The following is a 17,611-nucleotide window of genomic DNA, read 5'->3' as shown; positions in this document are numbered from 1 at the left end:
TGTGATTTGGCCTTCCTGATTTCACTCCTGCATGCCTGACCAATATTTTTATACTCCTCCCTAGTCACTTTTCCAATCTTCCACTTCTTGTAAGCTTCTTTTTTGTGTTTAAGATCAGCAAAGATTTCACCGTTAAGCCAAGTAGGTCACCTGCCATATTTACTACACATATTTCTACACATCAGGATGGTTTGTTCCTGCAACCTCAATAAAGTTCTGTACAATACAGCCAGCTCTTTGAATCTAGAGAATTTGCTGTGTATCAGACTCCTGGTCCTTTCAATGAAATTAGAATGACAAGGAAACAGAGAAAACTGCCAAAGAGACTCAAAGAGCAGAAGTGAGAGTATGGGACTGACAAGAAAGAAGCCAGCACTGATCAGATGGACTCTCACAAGTCAGATCCTGAGTGAATATGCAAAAGCTATGAGAGAAAGAAGTGGCCTAACTAGAAATAGCAAAGGCAAAGCATGTACCCAATACCTTACCTCTGTGCTAAAGAGGGATGAAGAGTATATTACAGCTCTTACCAACCATGTCATCAATATGACAAATCCATCTGACCTTGAATCACATCTAGAGGTACTTAACATATCTACGGGACAGCACATAACATCAGATGTACAAGAGTCTCTACTAAAAATAGCAGATGCTGGTGAGGAACAAATGGAGAGATTTGCAAGAAGTGAACTTCATTCTGATGGGACATCTAGCTTCTTCTGCCCAGTTAAGAAACCTAGCATCAAACAGCTTGCTGACAAAGCCAAGATGACCAAATTTAAATCTGACAAGGGAGGGACAAATCACAGTAGCTATCACTCCTGAGATCATTTTCGACAAAGACCTGTCCTGAGCAAGATGCAGAGATGTTGTTTCAATAGCAACCGTTCTTAGTCACCCAACAGAACCTCTGCCTATGTCCCTCCTCAAGGCTGATGGAACAATGAGAAGAATGGACAAAGACGAATTAGGGCACTGACTGGAAGTTCAAGCTGAAAAAACCCAGCAGCTAAGAACATGCAACAAAGAAACTAGAATGTACACCATAGATGCCATGCAAATGATGGCTGGGGACAAATTCCACACATCTAATAAATTGGTTGCTGAGTACTTGAGGAAGGTCCTAAAAGTATTTGACAAAGCTAATTCTTTAATCACAGTGTTTAACAGATATGACAACAATAACTGAAACTGCAGAAAGACTGTGTCGGACCGGATTGAATGTTGGATGAAAAAAGTACCAGGTGATTAGTAGATGCCCTGTTACTCCATGGGGAAAAAATTTCTAAACATTGCATCCAATAGAAGTTACTAGTAAAATTCCTATGCGAATGTATGGTTCAAAATGCACCCAGCAATACAGGAGCACACCCAAACACTCCTTCCTGCTGGAGGCCTTTCCAATAGAGAAGTACCAAAGTCCATCACCAGTAGAAGTGATGAAGAAGCCCAAGACTTGCACTGTACTCAAGAGGAACATAAGAACAGCCATACTGGGTCAAAACAAAGGTTCATCTAGCCCATTTTCTTGTCTTTTGACAGTGGTCAATGCCAGGTGCCCCAGAGGGAATGAACAGAACAGATAATCATCAAGTGATCCATCTCATCACTCATTCCCAGCTTCTGGCAAACAGAAGATAGGGACACCAACTCTGCCCATCCTGGCTTATAGACACTGATGGAACTATCCTCCATGAACTTATCTAGGAAGTAGACACAAGGATGCTTCTGCATGCTGTATGTCCCAATATAACTTCTGGGAATCTTGGTATCAAAGAAGCCATAGTAATTAAATCACCTGATACAGATGTTTTGGACCCTGCTTTTTATTATTTCCAAAAAATGGAACACATTGATAACATGTGGATTGAAATGGGCAATTACCAGCACAATTGACTAGCATCGTTTCATACCTATGCATGCAATCTGTGATACACTCACTCCTGCAACATACTTCCTGCTGTACATGGATTGACAAGATGCCACAAGATGTTTTGGGGCAGGGGTGGGGAGAGAGGGATTGTGATTGATGTTGTCAAGACAAAGGGAGCTTACAACTCCAAAGATCTTGTCAAACTGGAAGAGAGTGATGGACAAGCCACAATTTCTGCAACAAGGAAGTTAGCAGAAGTGCAATATGACCAGAGCAAGAAAGAAAAGGAGGCCCACAAAGACCTGAATTGCATGCACTTCCATCCAGCCATCAAAAAGGACAAGTCACTGGCCAAGCTCCCACCATATGAGGACAGTTTTGACGAGCATGTCAAAAAAGCATCTTGGCATACAAAGACTTGGATGTCTTTGCATACAAGTAAACCCCAGACATTGGATCACCATTGCAACATGGATGGAAAAATGCAGATGACGAAGTACTTCCCGTATTCTTCAAAAACCCAATGGCATCTAACTTTTTCTAAAACCTTATTTGTGCATGTAATAGTAGGGTTGCTGCACAATGAACTGTGTCTGCACACAGAACAATCTTCTCTGCACAGAACTGTGTACATGTCAAGACAATGACAACTGTGGTAATCCATTCACTCAAATCATAATGAAAAACAAGATGATCATGATGTTGACTAGAAATGTCACCAGCACTGTTACCTCTACAAATTCATCAAACGATTTGTGTTTTTACTCTTTAGACCATTGTTGTGATACTCTGAGGTCAAGAAAATCCAATTATATGTTTTGAAATGCACAGAGTCATTAAACTAACGAACGAATGCAAATATTTCAAAGTGGTCATATTAACAAGTTGATGGTGTCATTGTTTATCCCTATTTCCTAGCCACCTGACAGCTACAATCATAAAGTAGACATAAACTTTCTAATTATGTATGATATGTGTGCATGTAGAAAGGGTATATTAAGTTGACCAAATCAGTTGTGTCTGCCGTTTACCTATAAAGAAATATCCCTGCAGAACTAAACATTAAAAAAATTTACCTCGTCAATTCAAAACGTGAAATTCAGTCTCTAGAGGATTAGTGATTTAATGCACTATTCTGCTGTCTAGCCCACTGCATCTCCTCCCACTCTCCCCTCCCCACTTTTTTAGTCCATTAATCTTAAAAATATAGGGAAGGGACCTCAGGTGTCATTTAGACCAGTCCCCTGCACTGAGGAAGAACCAAATAAACCTACAGTGTCTCTGACAAGTGTTTGTCCAATCTGTTTTTAAAAAACTTCCAATGATGGGGATTCTACAACCTCCCTGGGAAGTCTATTCCAGAGACTGACTACCCTTATAGTTAGAAAGTTTTTCCTAATAGCTAACCTAAATGTTCCTTGCTGGAGATGAAGTAATCATTATCTTAAGATACTAATTAGATGCGCTTTCCCTGGCGACAGTCCTGCCCACCTGCCTGTGGGCAGAGCAGCAAAGTGGGGGAGGGTACAGCCTAGACCTTGAGGCTTTCCATGGGAATGTGCACACTGGGAGCCCACAAAGCTGCACAAGACTTCTCTCATTCTCCAGTGCTCAGCACATCCCAGCACAAGGAACTCTGGGTACAGCCCCCTGTCGGGTGCAGCCTGGCTAGGACAGGGAGAGGGACTATGCAGCTCCAGCACCCAGGCTACAGCCTTTCCTCCCAGCCCACAGCCTCTTACCTCAGATGCAGTGCCTGCATGCAGGCAGGTTTGCAGGGCTGCAGCCAGTGAATGCACATCTCAGGATCTTGCCTGCTGCAGGGGCTTTTCTTCCAAAAAACAAACACTCTCAATAAGGGTCATGCTGTTGCCAAATTCCATTAACATTAAAGTCCATGAGATGGGATTGGTTCAGTTCCTGGCAAAATGTTGCTATTAACCAGAAGTTATTATCCAGTTTGCTATTAAGCAGGTTCTACTGTACTTAGAAGCACTGTAGTCCCAGTCCAAAAGAAAAAAAATTACAGAAAAAAAAATAACCACCAATGAAGGTCAAAAACAGACTAGTTCATTTGCAAGATGAAGCCAAGCCAAGAAGTTATTCACACAAGCTCACTATATTATTTCAGACTGCAGAAAGTTGATGGAGAAGCAGCATTATTTTCTAAGACTTATTAAACTGTAAGGATTTCTACCTCCATTCCCCAAATGCCTGCCAATATCTGCTAGAGTTTTATAAACTGAACATACACTGAAGCAGACTGGTGTAAAATACTACCATAATATGCAGTATAGAGAAACATAAGAAAAGTAATTCCATTGTTTTTTGGAACTCCATTAAATAATACTTTTCTCAGGCCACTTGTATTATCTAGACAGCTGAAGGAGTAGCAGGTGGGGGAGTACTAATAGGTTACTTTTGGAACCCAGAGAGATACAGAGATGCCTTTTTGAAAAGTGATGTCAGGTTTGTGCTTGCAAGATACATGCAATAAGTTTGCCATTAGCCATTTTGGTTAGTCTTTGCATCAAGAAGAGATTTATGCATAAGTCAAGAATAAGAGATCGTTTCTGTGACTAACAACTTGAACCCCTTCCATTCACGGCAGTATGTAACAGCCTGCAATTTGGCTGTTGGTGTTTTTCCCATCTTATTAACAGATTATGAATTTCAGAATTCAGCTCTTGACATGGTTTGGGAGTGGTAGGTTAGTTTGTTTAAAAAGAAAAAAATTCATGAGCAGATTTGGTTTACTGACATTCCTATGAAACTCATGCTAAAAAGGAGTACCTCATTCAGCTTTTGTAGTTGTTGTTTTTGTTACAAAGCTATAAATCTGTTTTATAAGGCACTGTGCTTTCTTATACATCATTGCCAAGATTTTCAAAATCAGGCACTTAAAGTCACTTTTCAAAAATCAATTGAGCATACCAAACACTCTCAATTGAAGTCAGTAAATTACTACTGGGTCATTTGACACTTTTAATTCAGGCCACTTATTCGGCACCAGAGTATGGACTTAGAAACCCAACTTAGGCATCAGTTTAAATTACCAAACTTATGCCATTAAATCTTGATTATAAAAAGATAGTCTGTCAAAAAAAAGGTGGTATGCATTCTCCACCTTTTTGTGTCTCTGTATGTATAAATATCTCCTGTCGTGTTCCATTCTCATGCATCTGAAAGTGAGCTGTAGAGTCACGAAAGCTCATGCTGAAATAAAATTTGTTAGTCTCTAAGGTGCCCAAAGTACTCCTGTTCTTTTTTACAAAAAATACTGAGATACCTATGGGTCATTTAAAAAATATAAAAAAATAAAACGTATTGTTGGCTTATGGCAGACCACAGTAGAGTGAACAGAGTGCTTGAGTATTCTGCTCCTTTTTTGCTTTGTTGTGTTTTTAGAGGATTCCAGTGAGAAGTACTGAGCAACTACTATTTGTTCCTCCGTCATGCAAGGCTCTATCGCAAAGACGTGCTGGCCACCACTTCCCTCTAGCCCCATTGGCACAGGAATGGCAAACTGCGGCCACCAACGATTACCCTCGACAGCCACTGTGGGCCAAGGTTGCCCACACTGCTCGCGTGTTCTATTCTGTCACCTCTGTTCAATGATTTTTAAGTCATTGGGAATTATTAGATTGCAGTAAAATAGGAAAGATCTCGTGTTTCCATCTATTCCAACCCAGATGGTGCTGCAAAAGCCCAAGTGCAAGTTGTCCAGACATCAACACTTACAAAATGGGGAAAATCTAAAATGGCAAAAGCAGAGAATCCACTGAGGAAATCTGACTCCATTTATTGCTTCACTTACAACTTGGAGATGGAGTGTCAATTCAATATCAGCTGCTCTGAACACTCAGCACACTCTCCAATTCAGCACCACTCCATTCAACTGCATTTGTTTTATTTTTCAAGATAATCATATAACTTGGAAACATTATGATCTTTCGATGCAGATCTCAACATAAATATCGATGCTTCTGTCACTCAATACTGGATTACTGCAATGTGCTTTAAATGGAGCACACACTTTAAAATAATATGGATACTAATCTCTGCCGCGTTCCTCCCAACGGAGCATGTTATACCATGATCTGCACTGTCTACCAGCTGACTGCTGAATGAAATTTAAAAGTGGTGTTTGATCTATAAACCATAAATGGTTTCATTGTTTGCCTGACAGACATTGTTTCTCCCCATGTAAACTACAGGAGCTGTAGTCAGTTAATGTTCAGGTTAATAACCCCCTGTGTTTAGCTGGGAAAAAATACAACCAGTTTCTCTAAGTGAGGGGTACACTGCTTTACAACTTGCTTTCCGTGAGGAACTGCCAAAGCAAAGAACTAATAAGGGCTGTCAAGCAATTAAAAAAATTAATCGTGATTAATGGCATGATTAATCACAGTGTTAAACAATAACAGAATACCATTTAAATAAATATTTTTGGATGTTTTCTACATTACAACATAGAATACAAAGTGTACATAGAATACAAAGTGTACATAGAATACAGTGTTCGATTTATATTTTTAATTTCAAGTATTTGCACTAAAAAAAATTATTTTTCAATTCATCTAATACAAGTACTGTAGTGCAATTTCTTTATCATTAAAGTTGAACTCATAAATGTAGAATTATGTACAAAAAAATGCATTCAAAAATAAAACAATGTAAAATTTTAGAGCCTCCAAGTCCACTCAGTCCTACTTCTTGTTCACCCAATCACTAAGACAAACAAGTTTGTTTACACTTGCAGGAGATAGTGCTTGCCTATCTTGCTTCTTGTTCACATCACCTGAAAGCGAGAACAGATGTTTGCATGGCACTGTTGTAGTGGTGTCGCAAGATAGTTACGCGTCAAAATGTATGAAGGGACATATGAATCTACAGCACTTCAACCACCACTCCACTGGACATGCGTCCATGCTGATGACGGGTTCCGCTCAACAACAATCCAAAGTAGTGCGGATCAATGCATGTTCATTTTCATCATCTGAGTCAGATCCCACCAGCAGAAGGTTGATTTTCTTTTTTGGTGGTTCAGGGTCTGTAGTTTTGCTTCGGAGTGTTGCTCTTTTAAGACTTCTGAAAGCATGATCCACATCCCAGTCTCTCTCATATTTTGGAAGGCACTTCAGATTTTCTAACCGACCCAAGGTTTAAGATCTCACATTGATTCCTTCTTTGCATTTTGTGAAATCTACAGCGAAAATGTTCTTAAAATGAACAACATGTGCTGGGTCATCATCCAAGACTGCTATAACATGAAATATATGGCAGAATGCAGGTAAAACAGAGCAGGGGACAGACAATTCTCCCACAAAGAGTTCAGTCACAAATGTAATTAATGCATTATTTTTTTAAACAAGCATCATCAGCATGGAAGCACATCCTCTGGAATAGTGGCCAAAGCATGAAGAGGGATATGAATGTTGAGCATCTCCAGCACATAAATACTTTGCAATGCCAGCTACAAAAGTGTCATGCAAATGCCTGTTCTCACCTTCTGATGACATTGTAAATAAGAAGAGGGCAGCATTATCTCCTGTAAATGTAAACAAAGTTGTTTGTTGAACCAATCACTAAGATAAGAAGAAGGACTGAGCGGACTTCTGGGCTCTGAAGTTTTGCATTGCACTAAAAACCAAAACAGTTATGTAACAAAACAAGACAAAAAAAATCTACATTTCTAACTTGCACTTTCACAACAAATAGAAAAATACTATTGTTTTTGTTTATCATTTTACAGTGCAAATATTTGTAATGAAAAATACACACTGATTTCAATTACAACACAGAATATAATCTATATGAAAATGTAGAAAAAAACATACAAAATATTTAATTAATTTTAATTGGTATTCATTGTTTAACAGTGCAATTAAAATTGCAATTGATAGCGATTAATTTTTTTAATCAAGATTTTTTAGTTAATTGCATGAGTTAACTGTAATTAATCGACAGCCCTAGTAAAAAGACTACACCTACAAGGAACACCTTATCTATAAAATATAAATATCGATAGTTGCACATGGGCTGTAATAGCAACCGCTTTGAGAATATTAATGTACACAGAAAAATAAATTTCAACACAAGCACACACAACTGTATCTATGTGTATTCTCCTACTAAATTTAAGTTTTAAGAGATGCTATCAAGTTGCGCAGGCCCAACACTGGGTATTGCATTAAGTGTTGTACCTCAAAACAAAAGCTTTGAGGTTTGGGTGGAGCCAATCTTAACATCACTCTTCACTGCTAGAAACCAACACGTCTGTGTTTTGCTACTGCAGGGAGATTCAGACTGGTCTAATTTAGCTGTCCAAGATGACCAGAATCACAAAGTTAGTTACCATAAGTAGTTCATAAAACTAGTTTCTTATAATCATTTCAAATTTTAACCTAAGTGATCTCTAGGCAAGAATCGGGGAAAGGGGTGTGGACCAAGGGGGGGGGAAATAACTCTCAAAAGTTTTTAAAAAAAAAAGAACAGGAACACCTGCAGCATGGAGTGTGACAATACACCTATCCACTATATCATCAAAGCAGCGTGCCTCCACCCTGCTCTCTGAAAGACCACTTCCAGAAGTGAGGAAATTAGTATTTATCTCTAAGAGACCTTGGCCTCTCTTGCTTAGGCTACTAACCTGGAAGCCACTTAGCAGTAACTATGGTAGCAGTTTGTGTGATGAGGACCACTCATTCACTGGAAAGCTGACTCACACCAGACATCAAATGCCAATAACTTTTTACCACTATGAAGTGGTGTTGAATTAAAGTCAAGCTTTCTCACAGGGGAGGGGAAATTTGTTTCTGTCCTAAAATACCTTGCTTACTAACCTGACATGTAAGTTTTATCAAAATATTCTGTTTCCTTCCTGTAACAGCATGACAAGATAAGAATCAGCGTGTGGTTTTCCAGCATTTGCTTTGTAGTCTTCCACAGAGATTGTAAAGTTACACTCACACTGTTAATGTAAGCTGTAACACAGTAGCAAAAGTACTGAAACAAGAATATATTGGGTAAATAATTCTTAAGAAGAATTGCAGTATAATTCTATTGTGTTTATCAGTTTACAATAACTGCTAGTTTATTGCTGAATCCAGTACTCTGTATTCCCCTTTTCCTCACTCTCTCCCAAAAAATGAATGGCTCTTCATTCTGCCACCTCAAGAGCATTATGTACAGGACACCTATAGTAAACATTTTTATCTATCAATTAACTACATTTCCAGTGTTTAGATATCTAAGTCCATAAACATCTTATGAAAAATCATTTCCATTACACAACAGCAGAGTTTTGGAGACGCACAGTACATCTAAGATGATAATTTGGTCCTGTTTTAGTTACCATTGATTAGACTCAATGTACAGAATTCTAAAGTGCTTGCTGCTATGGTTTACATCTTTTATAGATGTCAGATACTGAATAGGCTCACAGTCAGTTGATGCTCTTGCTGTCTGGTCTTGAGATTGATTTTTCAGTCCTTAGAACTGAATCAATGGATATCTGTTGCTTCTGTAAACTGTTCTCCGCAACAATCTACAAGAACCCAGTTTTGGAGGTCACAGTATTGTGGAAGGCCTACTTAGTTTGTTTTGTTAGGTCTTGACTATGCTGCTGAGTCTCTGGGCATTTTAGCTGGAGATGCATTGCTGGCTCTAGCAGTATCATTTTGGGTAGCAGTGTGTGTTTTAAATTTAAGATTTTTTTTAATAATTAAAAGAAGGAAATCTGCATGTCATGGATAGTAGACTATTATTTTGTTGTTCGTCTGAATTCTATATTTTTAAGAATGTTACATTTGCCTAGAATAGCCACACAAAAAAAAACCACAACACACAGATGTGCAGTCACAGGTGCAGCTGTACCACTGAAATTTCCACAACCTCTTTGAAAGAGTAGCAGATCCAAATAAAAAAATGCATGCATAGTAATAAGTTTAGCATCTTGACTCTCAAATTGAAACGCTTTCATTAAATGGGACTTCCTACTACAGTTAAATGTGCAGGAGCGGAGAGGTGCCTTCTCTACTTTGATCAGAAACTTAATTTACATTTATTGCCATACTAAGAACTAGGTATCATCACCATCACAACTGTTGCAAATAAACTGCAGTTTTAAAAATAAGTTGTGTTTGGATACAAATATCTTGCAATGAAAATAAAGTGAAGAATGTGGGGAGTGGGCGGGAGCGAGAGTGGGGCATTTGTTCCACACGTTTCCCTGGAAGTCTGAACCGGGCTTTGAAATTGTTTCTTCTCCACCCGGAAGTCTGCCAAAACAAGCCATTTCTCGCAGTCCCAGTTTCACACTAGAAGTTGAATGCAGCCCCAGGCTACAGCCAGCGGCCTCTCACACACCGCACCGAGCGGAGATTATTAACTGTGTTACCAAACCCTAGAGAGCGCCCAGGAAACAATGTTTCACCCCCAGCTCACGGGCCTCCTCTCGGCGCCCCTGAGGGCCTGGCACTGGCCGAGTGGGAGCCAGTCCGGCGTGGGAATGGGGGCGGGAGGGTCCCAATAGAAGTTCCTCTCCGCTTTCCCTCACCTCTGCTAGTAAGAGGCCCCGCCAGTGTGAAGAGCCGCAAGGCGCTGAACCGCCGTCCGCTCCTGCTGGGCCAGCAGCCCGGAACACAAGCCGCTCTCTAGGGGGGGATCCTACTGTGCCAAAGATACCAGCCAGCGAGCTCCCGCGCCGCCGCCAGGGACCACTGTCGCCTCTAGCTGCGCGCAGCCCAGACACGGAACCTGCTGATGTGCTAGGCGACGTAGCCTGGGGAGCGCCCTGCCTGGGGGGCGGACAGAGGCCGCGAGGGCAGCCGCTCCTAGAAGCCGCCGGTCACGGCTCTGTTGTGCCTGCTAAGGGACTAGGGAGCGCACATCCCCACCCCGGCAGAGAACCGGGTCCCCTCGCACCACAGAGGGGCGTCGGGCCGGGGGATGACGATCAGCCCCTAGGGGCGCCCCGCAACCCAGCCTCCAAGCAGCGATCGCCCGTTACAGACACGGATGAACCCACCGGGCGCAAGGAGGGTTCAGGCCGCTCTGCTCCGAGCAGCGGGGGCTGGCGCTGCGCCCAGCCCGAAGGCACCGTTGGGTAACTCTTCCAACACAGCCGCCCACAACCTGTAAACAAAGCAGCGCGAGCCAGGGGCCGGGCCAGCTACAGAGACGCCGCGCGCGCCACTATCGCTTGCGCTGCCTTGTTTACAGCGGGTCGCGCGACGGCGGTTCCACGACCCCTAACGTTCCATTTCCGTTGGGAGCAGGCGGCCTCCATTCTCCAATAATGAATGAGTCCCACACACACACCCCGGCGCCGAGTTACCTACCCCACCAATTAAAGTGTTTCTCTCATCGCTACCTCCGCCGCCGCTGAGAACTCCCGCACTCCACAGCACCACCGCCTCAACCTGCTACTACGGCCCCTTTAAGGGCTAGTCCGATAGGAACCGACTAGTGAATTAAATCTCCATTGACGTCTCCCCCAGCTTTATCCCGATACAACCTTCCCCTCCTCGATAACTCGACGGCCCGGCTCCTTCTTCCCGCCTCCTCTCCCTCCCCATTGGCAAGCGGCTCTCAAACAGGAACAAACACTAATTGGTGAAGATCGATGATATTCATCTGTCTCCGCCCCTATTATTCATCTTGATTGGTTCATAAAAGTCAATCCCCCCCTGAACCGGCCAATCGTCTCAACCAATCACTTCGCAATGTGGCGACTGTGCTCTTCCTATTGGCTACGTACACCAGTTTCCTGTAGGGCTGAACGGCCAAGACGTTAGTCTGTCCTAGGTTCTCGACGGCTCATCATGCTGAGCGCTCAGAGACCGCCCCGTTTTTATGCATGCTGGGGAGGCTGGGAAATGAGCTTCTAAACTAAAATAAGTGCCTAGCCCTTTAAATGTCTTCCGCAGTGTTAGGGAAGCTGTAAAAAGTCTTTACACTTCCATTGCGCGAAGGGACTGTGGTATAATTCCCACATGTGAAAAACTCACAAGAACTAGTCTGACGCGAAACGAGTGGACAGAGTCCTCCCTTGAAGAAAGCAGGGCATGTTCTGTATCCCCCGGGGATCAATTCTAATCTCTTATCCTTCTCTAGTTATCTGGAGGCTATTTATCCCCAGATATTAAGGGCGTAGGGCTCCTGGATTTCTTAATCTCTGTCCTCATTTCCCGTCCCAGATCCCGTCGATCCACAGCTCTCTCTCACGCTTGCAGACTGAATCTAAACTGAGGGGTTCAGCAGCCCCCGGGAACCACTAGACCATAAGTTCCAAAACCTCCTTGGTCAGCTGAAATCGGTTGGAAATAGGATTTCCAGCTGGGGTTCAGACCTGGCTATCACCAACCACACTCTGGGAGCCATATACATGAATAAGAATAATAACTCATAATTAACAGGTCTAGATCTCTGAGATTCAAACCGAAACAGTGCATTCTGGCTGTTTATTGTCATGCAGAGTTTTGAGGAGGGGCATCAGAATTGCTGCACTGAGTTTGAAAAGACCAAGATCATTTAGAAGTTTCAGGATAGGTAGTCAAATGTGTCATTTACCTGAAGAGACTTGTTCCATAATTAGATTTTCTTTCCCTCTCAGTCAATTTGGATAAAAAAAAATTGAGATTAGCAGAACCATTGCTTAAAATCTCAATTTCACCCATAGAAAAAAAATGAACATATTTCCTCTTCCTAAATTAAAATCAGCAAATATTTGTCTCTTGGCCACTTTCATGTCAAATGTGCACATACTTTTTGCCAGAAATTATTCACTTTTTCTCACCACAGCAAACCACTGAACTTCCCCAACGTAACTACTGAAGCTCTGAACTTTGAAAGATATCACAGTGAGGGATATAAGACCCATTTTAAACTGTTTATCTTTACTTTTTCCATGAAGGCTTTCACAACACAGGGAAAGGGAAAAGAGTTTTGCTGTTGTTACCGCTTTATTTACAACTTTGATACTTTTCATGACCCTTACAAAAACAAATTGTAAGATCTATTTGTAATGCATATGTGACACACACAGAGAGAAAGACTAGACAGAGACTGAATTTTATATCCTGGCACCAGTAGATGCAGGCATCATTAGGTATTAGGTGGGTCAGGATTTCAAAAATGTAATACCTCTGTTACATTAGTATAGTTATATGTAGTGACAGGCATTTTGGAAGATGAGGATAATAAAAACAGAACAAAAATTAATAATAGGTACTATATGAAATAAAGTGGATTGTAAAAAAGCATCAGGAAGAGGAGTCCCAGATTCATTGACTTTCTCATTGTCATTCAATTATACAGACTCTGATTGTGCAGACACTTATGCAGACACTTTATTTTACCACAGTGAGCAATTCCATTGGAATCAATACACTGTAGAGGCACCATCCATAAGGTAGACAGCAATTGTCCACCTTTATCAAGATGATCATGGGAAGCCCCAGTTATCTTATATTTACACTTTACTACAAGGTTTGCTACACCATTTGGTGCCCATTGTTTGGTCTGTAAGTGTTCTAGAATCCACACACTCTTTAGATCAAAAACTTACATAGTCTTCCAGAAGCTGTGACAGAAAAGAAAACAGGAAGGGATCAGATACCTCATGTGTCAATGGCTGTAAAGCATTTGTGGAAGTGGAAAATAAACTGTTCTCAAAAAGATGTTGGGACTTTTTAGGTGGAAGAAAACATGTTAATCAGCTGTATTACTCCTTCTATTTTGAAATGTTGTATTGCACCCTAAGTGTTAAGGTAGTAGGACACCTAACAAATATTTATTATTTGAAGGCAACATAATCTACTGAATTAAACATCATACTGGGAGTCAGGAAACTAGGCTTCATTGCTACTGATATGCTGTATGATCTTGAGGAAGTTGCTTAGGCTAATATTTTCTAAAGTGACCTCTGATTTTGAGAGCCCAATTTGAGACACCTTAAATTTGATTTTCACAATGCTGAACGATGTCAAAGAAACTGCTGGGGCTCATCAACAATGAAAATCGGGCCCTAGGTATTTCAAGTTGAATACTCACACTCTATTTTTTTTAAGTACATCAGAACCAGGAAGCTTGTCAAATCATCAGTGGGTCCCCTGAATTATTGAAGTGCTAAGTATCAGAGGGGTAGCCGTTTAGTCTGGATCTGTAAAAGCAGCAAAGAGTCCTGTGGCACCTTATAGACTAACAGACATATTGGAGCATGAGCTTTCGTGAGTGAATACCCTCTTCGTAGGACGACATGCATCTGACAAAGTGGGTATTCACCCATGAAAGCTCATGCTCCAATATGTCTGTTAGTCTATAGGGTGCCACAGGACTCTGACGTGCTAAGGAGCACTCAAGGAAGACAAAGCCATTGCAGAGAAGCTAAATAAATTCTTTGCATCAGTCTTCACCACAGAGGACATGAGGGAGATTCCCACACCTGAGTCATTCTTTTTAGGTGAAGATCTGAGGAACTGTCCCAGATTGAGGTATCAGTAGAGAAGGTTTTGTCACAAAGTGATAAATTAAACAGTAGTCCGTCACCAAGACTCCATGGTATTCACCCAAGATTTCTGAAGGAACTCAAATATGGAACTGCAGAACTACTAACTGTGGTATGTAACATATCACTTAAATCACCCTCTGTGCCAAATGACTGGCAGCAGTGGTGGATTTAGAGTTAGCGGGGCCCTGTGCTCAGCTTCATTTTTGGGGCCTCTCTTTGGGACCCAGCCAAGAAAAAGAACATTCTCTTTTATCTCCCCCTCCACCCCCATTTTTCAATCTTTTTTTCTTCATCCTCCTCCTATAAGTAATAGGAAGTAAATTGAATTTAAGTGAGATACCTTGATTGTTTTTGTAGTCTAACATTTTTCCACAGACCACTTGAAAATCACGGAGGGTCTCGGCAGACCACATAATGATCTTTCCAAAAATTGTTTGTACCATTAGCTAACTACTGTAATTCATTTGGATAAGAGCGCTTTATTAAAAAAAAAACGTAAAAAAGCATGCAGGGTCTGGCCAGGACTTATGGTGCAAGAGGGGGCTCAGGGCTGGGGGTGCAGGGTCTGGAAGGAAGTTAGGGCACAGGAGCAGGTTGAAGATTGGGGTGCAGGGTCTGGCCAGGAGTTAGAGTGCACGAGGTGGCTCAGGGCTGGGACAGGGATTTGGGATGTGGAGCATTTACCTGGGCAGCTCCTGTTTGGTGCGAGCAGTGCAGGTGGGGATGTGGAAGGGTGTGCAGGAGTCAGGGTGGGCAGGGGGGATGGGGGTGTGGGGAGTGCAGGAGTCAGGGTGGGCAGGGGGCTGGGGGCAGGTGGCATGAGGGGTTGCAGGAGTCAGGGAGGTCAGAGAGTGTGTGAGGGGGGTGCAGGGTCTGGGAGGGAGTTAGGATGCAGGAGGGGGCTGGAGGTTGGGGTGCAGGGTCTGACCAGAGTTAGGATGCAGGAAGGGGCTCAAGGCTGGGACAGGTGGTTGAGATGTGGAGCGCTTATCTGGGGCACCTCCCATTTGGTGCGAGGGGTGAAGGTGGGAATGTGCGGGGAGGCAGGAGCTTCCATTTGGTGCTCGGAGAGGATGGAGGTGCAGGAGTCAGGGAGAGAAGGGAGCTGGGGGTATGTGAGGGGGTGCAGGAGTCAGGGAAGGGGGCTGGAGGTGTGGGCTACGGTCAGAGAGATGCTCCCAGCCCTGCCCTACCCAAGCCCCCTTCCTTGAGTGGTTCATGGCAGGGAGCTGGGGGAGAATGTGTAGGGGGAGTTCAGGGGTCCCGCCTTTGCTCCACACTGCCCCGATTCTATCCCTTTCCCCAAGGCCCCTCCCCCGCCTCTTCTCTGCCTTCTCCCTGCCGCCCGCCCTCCAGGTGCTGCGGCTCCGCTCCTTCCAGGAGCAACCTGAGCCCCAGCAAACAGCTGTTTGGCAGCAGGGGAGGGGCAGGAACATGACATGCGGAAGAGGAGGCAGGGAAGAGGCGGGGGAGGAGGGAGCTTGGCTGGCGGTAGGTGTGGAGCCTGCAGCAGGAGCCCCAGTAGCTTGCAGGACTAAACTTCTGCCCCTGCAGCTGCCCAGCCATGGGCCCCCTGTTATTAGGGGGCCCAGTGCCAGGACACCCTGTGTTTCACTGTAAATCCACCTCTAACTGGCAGATATCTAATGTCATATCAATTTTTTAAATAGGCTCCAGAGGCAATCCTGGATAATTACAGGACAGTAAGCCTCACTTCAGTACCAGGAAAATTGGTTGAAAGTCTAGTAAAGAACAAAATTATCAGACATGGTAGATGAACATGACTGGTTGGGGAAGAGTCAATAATTGCTTTTTTAAAGGGAAATCATGCCTCATCAATCTACTAAAATTTGGATCAACAAACATTTGGACAAGGGTGATCGAGTAAATGTAGTGTATTTGGACTTTCAGAAAGCCTTCAACAAGATTTCTCACCAAATGCTCTTAACAAAATTAAGGAGTCATGGGATAAAACAAGGGAAGGTCCTCTCATGGATCAGTAACTGGTTAAAAGTTAGGAAACAAAGGGTAGGAATAGTCAGTTTTCACAGTGGAAAGAGGTAAAGAGTGGTGTCCTCCAAGGATCTGTACTGACAGTTGTGCTGTTCATCATATTGATAAAAGATCTGGAAAAAGGGTAAACAGTGAGGTGGCAGAGTTTGCAGACAATACTAAATTATTCAAGGTAGTTAGGGTCTAAAGCAGACTGCAGAGAGTTACGAAGGGATCTTACAAAATTGGGTGACTTGGCATCAAAATGGCAGATAAAATTAATTGTTGATAAACGTAAAGTAATATACATTGGAAAATATAATCCCAACTACACATACAAAATTAAGGGTCTAAACTAGCTGTTACCACACAAGAAAGATCTTGGAATCATCATAATTCTCTGAAAACATCTGTTTAGTGTGAAGTGGCTGTCAAAAAAGCTAACAGGATGTTAAGAACTATTAGGAAAGGAATAAATCATGAAATAGAATATATCTTAATACCACTATCTAAAGCCATTGTACACTCAGACCTTGAGCACTTGTGAATTGGAAAAGGTACAGAGAAGGGCAACAAAAATTATTAGGAATATGGAACACCTTCCATACAAGAAGAGATTAAAAAGACTGGGACTGTTCAGCTTGGAAAAGAGACGACTGAGGGGAAATAAGATAGAGATCTATAAAATCATGACTGGTGTGGAGAAAATTAATAAGGAAGTGTTATTTATCCCTTCACAAAGCACAAGAATCAGGGATCACCCAATTAAATTAATAGTCAATAGGTCCAAAATAAAATAATAAGGAAATACTTTTTACACAATGCACAGTTATCCTGTGGAACTTGTTGCCAAAGGATGTTGCAAACTTCAAAAGTATAACTGAGTTCACAAAAGAATTAGATAAGTTCATGGAGGATAGGGTTAGGGATAGGATGAGGGTTAACTAGTTAAATGGTAGAGTACTTTGAACATGTAAAGTATATAAAGGTAATAATTATTAATGTGAGTGACAAAGTCCTTACTAATTGAAGCTTTGAGCAACAACTAAGACTGGCTCTCTGGCTTCTTACAGATGTGCCAAACTTCCTTAGGGCAATGATTGATTCTTTGCCTGCCTGCCTATTGTAGTAGTTATAATATAGATTCATAGATTTGAAGGCCAGAGGGGACACTTTGATTATTTAGCTTATCCTCCTTTATAACATAGACCATTGAACTTCTCCCGAAATAA

The 17,611-nt window shown here is 42.2% G+C and overlaps 1 protein-coding gene across 3 annotated transcripts in view; it reads right to left on the bottom strand.

The window, feature by feature from the left end:
- FRYL (FRY like transcription coactivator) overlaps window positions 1-11,469 on the bottom strand; it is a 434,628-nt gene extending 423,159 nt beyond the window's left edge. For 2 of the 3 annotated variants that reach the window (XM_075066485.1, XM_075066486.1), the window contains exon 1: window positions 11,218-11,447. The gene's annotated coding sequence lies outside the window, so the exon portion shown is untranslated. Of the gene's footprint in view, window positions 1-11,217 lie in introns of all 3 variants that reach the window. The other variant, XM_075066487.1, reaches the window with a different exon arrangement.
- Between the last annotated feature and the right edge of the window lie 6,142 nt (window positions 11,470-17,611).

This window comes from Chelonoidis abingdonii, chromosome 5 (genome assembly GCF_003597395.2).
Source record: "Chelonoidis abingdonii isolate Lonesome George chromosome 5, CheloAbing_2.0, whole genome shotgun sequence".
NCBI lineage: Eukaryota > Metazoa > Chordata > Testudines > Testudinidae > Chelonoidis > Chelonoidis abingdonii.
This window is presented reverse-complemented; position numbering and strand designations above follow the sequence as displayed.